Raw genomic sequence first — 5000 nt, 5'->3', positions numbered from 1 at the left:
AATTCCTTTATTATAAACTCATACTCTGATATGCGCTAATATTGATTTTTTATTATTATTATTATTATTATTATTATTTTTATTTTATTGTTTGTTTATTATATCTATCGCCATGTGCTTAAAAAATAAAACAACTATAAAGGTTAAAAAAGTAAGTTTAAATAAAAATAAAATGAAACATACAAAATAAGCTTATGATTTTTTATTATTATTATTATTATTATTATTATTTTTATTTCATTGTTTGTTTATTATATCTATCGCGATGTGCTTAAAAAATAAAACAACTATAAAGGTTTAAAAAGTAAGTTTAAATAAAGATAAAATGAAACATATAAAATAAGCTTATGTTTGATTTTTTTATTTTACTTTTATTAAATTGTTTGCTTATTATATTTATCGCGATGTGCTTAAAAGAATAGAACAAATACAAAGGTTTAAATTGTAAGTTTTAAATAAAATAAAATGAAACATACAAAATAAGCTTATGATTTTTTATTATTATTATTATTATTATTATTATTATTATTATTATTATTTTTATTTCATTGTTTGTTTATTATATCTATCGCGATGTGCTTAAAAAATAAAACAACTATAAAGGTTTAAAAAGTAAGTTTAAATAAAGATAAAATGTAACATATAAAATAAGCTTATGTTTGATTTTTTATTTTATTTTCATTTAATTGTTTGTTTATTATATTTATCGCAATCTGCTTAAAAAAATAAAACGAGTATTAAGGTTTGAAAAGTAAGTTTAAATAAAAATAAAATAAAAATATAAAATAAGCTTATGTTTTTTTTTTTTTTTTTTTTATTATTATTATTTTTACTCAATTTTTTGTTTATTATATTTATCGCAATGTGCTTAAAACGATAAAACAAATATAAAGATTTAAAAAGTACGCTTAAATAAAAAATAATACAAATAAAGTTTATTTATAATAAATATATATATATTTAAAACATTAAAAAAAGTAGTTTATACATATTTTTTTTTATTTATTTCTTTTAAACATATTAAATAAAGTATAAAAAAGTATTAAAACATTTAAACGTAGCATAAATAAGCTTAAAACATTAAAATAATCGAAAAGAAACAAAGAAATTGAAAAAAATCGGAAAAAATCGGCAAAAAAAGTTCAACAGCAACATTTGAGCATCATACACGTATGCATTACTTTACACTAGTGAGAGAGACGTGTTTGTGCGTTCGGTCGACTTGACGAGAAAGCGGGCTTAAAGCATTACTGTTTAGCACCCGAGGCGCGGCTATTGCAGCGGCGGCGAACGTGCTATGTAAACGCATTGGAGCAGCGTATGAAAAACTACAAGCGTCCAGCGGCGGTAGGCTTATAGCTTTGCGAAGTCGTCGAGACGAGTAGCCGACGCAGGCAGGCACGGCTCGAGGCGGGTAACTGCAGCAGACAGATGGCGTGTTGCTGCTGACGAGTTAACCGGCAGAAGGCAAACGGTTGGTCGGGAGAAAGAACAGTCAGTTGTATAGCTGCATGCTGCAGTCGACGCGGGCTGGCGCTTTAAACAGCAAAAGGCCGGCGCCGACTTTCAGTAACGTTCGCAAGGCTTTTAAGCCGAGTGATAGAAAAGGTCTGTATTTATACAGTAAAAACGCTCAGTCGAGCAACGGGTTTAAACGCCCTCGGATAGTTATCTGGTTGATCCTGCCAGTAGTCATATGCTTGTCTCAAAGATTAAGCCATGCAAGTGTAAGTACGAGCTCACGTACAGTGAAACTGCGAATGGCTCATTAAATCAGTTATGGTTCATTTGATTGTACGCTTTTACATGGATAACTGTGGCAATTCTAGAGCTAATACATGCGTAAAGCGCCGAACTGACGTGAGGCGCGCATTTATCAGACCAAAACTAACCGGCTTTCGGGTCGTTACAATGGTGACTCTGGATAAGCTTGCGGATCGCACGGCCTAGTGCTGGCGACATCTCATTAAAGCAACTGCCCTATCAACTATCGTCGGTACGGTATCGGCCTACCGAGGTTGTAACGGGTGACGGAGAATCAGGGTTCGATTCCGGAGAGGGAGCCTGAGAAACGGCTACCACATCCAAGGAAGGCAGCAGGCGCGCAAATTACCCATTCCCGGCTCGGGGAGGTAGTGACGAAAAATAACAATGCAGACCTCGTACGAGGTCCTGCAATTGGAATGAGTACACTTTAAACTTTTTAACGAGTATCCATTGGAGGGCAAGTCTGGTGCCAGCAGCCGCGGTAATTCCAGCTCCAAAAGTGTATATTTAAGTTGTTGCGGTTGAAAAGCTCGTAGTTGGATATAGGGACGGCGAGGTTGGTCGGTCGAAAGGCTAGCACTGGCCTTGTTGTTCTTGTTGGTCGGTGCCTTCGCGGTGCTCTTAACTGAGTGTTGCGGTGGTCCGGCAAGTTTACCTTGAAAAAATTAGAGTGTTCAAAGCAGGCTTTACGCTTGTATAATGTTGCATGGAATAATGGAATAGGACCTCGGTTCTATTTTGTTGGTTTTCGGAGCACGAGGTAATGATTAATAGGAACGGACGGGGGCATCCGTACTGTGCCGTTAGAGGTGAAATTCTTGGATCGGCGCAAGACGAACGACTGCGAAAGCATTTGCCAAGAATGTTTTCTTTAATCAAGAGCGAAAGTCAGAGGTTCGAAGACGATCAGATACCGTCCTAGTTCTGACCTTAAACGATGCCGACTAGCGATCGGGCAGTGTCGAACTTAAGAACTGTCCGGCAGCTTCCGGGAAACCAAAGTCTTTGGGTTCCGGGGGAAGTATGGTTGCAAAGCTGAAACTTAAAGGAATTGACGGAAGGGCACCACCAGGAGTGGAGCCTGCGGCTTAATTTGACTCAACACGGGAAATCTCACCCGGCCCGGACACAGCGAGGATTGACAGATTGAGAGCTCTTTCTTGATTCTGTGGGTGGTGGTGCATGGCCGTTCTTAGTTGGTGGAGCGATTTGTCTGGTTAATTCCGATAACGAACGAGACTCTTACTTGCTAAATAGCTGCTCGACCCATTGGGTCGGAGACAACTTCTTAGAGGGACTAGTGGCGTTTAGCCACACGAGATTGAGCAATAACAGGTCTGTGATGCCCTTAGATGTTCGGGGCCGCACGCGCGCTACACTGACCGGATCATCGTGTGTTCCCTAGGCCGAAAGGTCCGGGTAATCCGTTGAACCCCGGTCGTGCTAGGGATAGGGACTTGCAATTGTTTCCCTTGAACGAGGAATTCCCAGTAAGCGCGAGTCATTAGCTTGCGTTGATTACGTCCCTGCCCTTTGTACACACCGCCCGTCGCTACTACCGATTGAATGGTTTAGTGAGGTCCTCCGATTGAGCCTGGTACGTGCGGCAACGCACTCGCCGGTGTTCGAAAAGACGATCGAACTTGATCATTTAGAGGAAGTAAAAGTCGTAACAAGGTTTCCGTAGGTGAACCTGCGGAAGGATCATTAACGAATCGAAATTTGATTTCAAGCGACGTCTCTTCTTCGAAGGGACCGAGCCCTGTAACTGTTATAGTTCGGTCGCGTTGCTTTCTGACAGCGGGAGTAATAATTCAGCACGCAAGTGCTGGCGCGGCCGCTTCTTTTTGAACACGATTTTTTGGTTGCATTGAGATTGATTAACACGAGAGATCTCTTAGCGGTGGATCACTCGGCTCGAGCGTCGATGAAGGACGGAGCTAGCTCCGAGAAGTAATGTGAATTGCAGGACACATTGAGCATCGATATTCTGAACGCGTATTGCGGCCTCGGGTAATCCTGGGGCCACGTCCGTCTCAGGGTCTTTAACACACCGATCCTTTCATTAGTTTGAAAGTGCCTGCGACTCGTTTCTTAATTAAGGAGCGTGTCGTCAAAGACAGCTGGTCTGGCGATTTCACAGCTGAAGCGTGAGCAGCCTGCTGGCCTCGGGTGAGGTAGCAACGACGGTAGGTGCTCGAGAATAAGTTAAGTGACTTCAAAAGGCCGACGTACAAAGCGCATGTACTTTTGTAGTACATCACTTTTGACCTGAGATCGGGCGGGACGACCCGCTGAACTTAAGCATATCACTAAGCGGAGGAAAAGAAACTAACAAGGATTCCCCTAGTAACGGCGAGTGAAGCGGGATAAGCCCAGCGCTAAATCCGAGCCTTTTTGGAGGGCGAGGAAATGTAGCGTATGGAATTCAGCATGCGGCGAACCAACGACTGCCCACGTTCTTCTGATCGAGGCCTTTTCCCAGAGCGGGTGTTAGGCCCTTGGCGGCGGTCGTAATTCGTCCTAGCGGTTTTCCCGGAGTCGGGTTGTTTGGAAATGCAGCCCTAAGCGGGTGGTAAACTCCATCTAAGGCTAAATACTGGCTCGAGACCGATAGCGAACAAGTACCGTGAGGGAAAGTTGAAAAGCACTTTGAAGAGAGAGTTAAAGAGTACGTGAAACCGCTTGGAGGCAAACGGAGGCGCCCATCGAGTCGCCGGACGTTTTCAGGCGCTGCGAGAGCTGTCCTACTGTTTGAGTGATCTTCGGAGACTCTTACGGTTGCGCTGGCGTCGCGGCGCTGCACTAGCGTTCGGCGAGGGCCGCGACCGGTTGCTGGGCTGACTTTGGTCGTTCGCAAGGTAGCTCTTCTTCGGAAGAGTGTTATAGGCGTTCGATTAGCTTCGGCTCGGCGACCGAGGAGAGATTCCGCGTCGGTCTTCGGACAGGCTGCGTGTTGATCGCTGGAATACGGCTTTGGAAACTGCTCGCAGTCTCTAGAGTTTGTACAAGGCCTTCTTCGCGTTAGCGCTCAGACGCCAGGGGTCTGCGGCTTAAGCTGGCCACGTCTCCGACCCGTCTTGAAACACGGACCAAGGAGTCTAACACGCGCGCGAGGTGTTGGGCAGTACGAAACCCGAAAGCACAGTGAAGGCAAACGAGGCGAGATCCTTTCATTAGGCGCATCGCCGGCCGATCCCATAGGCCGCGTCCTAGGGGTCGAGCAAGAGCGT

At 43.4% G+C, this 5000-nt stretch overlaps 3 non-coding genes across 3 annotated transcripts in view; all 3 read left to right on the top strand.

Annotated features, from left to right (window-relative positions):
- Positions 1 to 1669: 1669 nt before the first annotated feature.
- Positions 1670 to 3477, top strand: LOC145845473 (small subunit ribosomal RNA). The gene has a single exon (XR_014370360.1). It is a non-coding gene; the product is annotated as a small subunit ribosomal RNA (ribosomal RNA).
- Positions 3478 to 3659: 182 nt separating this feature from the next.
- On the top strand, positions 3660 to 3812 carry LOC145845522 (5.8S ribosomal RNA). Its single transcript, XR_014370405.1, has one exon. It is a non-coding gene; the product is annotated as a 5.8S ribosomal RNA (ribosomal RNA).
- A 222-nt stretch (positions 3813 to 4034) lies between these two features.
- Positions 4035 to 5000, top strand: part of LOC145845490 (large subunit ribosomal RNA) — a 3631-nt gene continuing 2665 nt past the window's right edge. Inside the window, exon 1 of the ribosomal RNA XR_014370376.1 lies at positions 4035 to 5000. This exon is cut by the window's right edge and continues 2665 nt beyond it. This is a non-coding gene — a ribosomal RNA (large subunit ribosomal RNA).

Source organism: Thalia democratica, unplaced genomic scaffold (assembly GCF_965202585.1).
Source record: "Thalia democratica unplaced genomic scaffold, ktThaDemo2.hap1.1 HAP1_SCAFFOLD_69, whole genome shotgun sequence".
Taxonomy (NCBI): domain Eukaryota; kingdom Metazoa; phylum Chordata; class Thaliacea; order Salpida; family Salpidae; genus Thalia; species Thalia democratica.
This window is presented reverse-complemented; position numbering and strand designations above follow the sequence as displayed.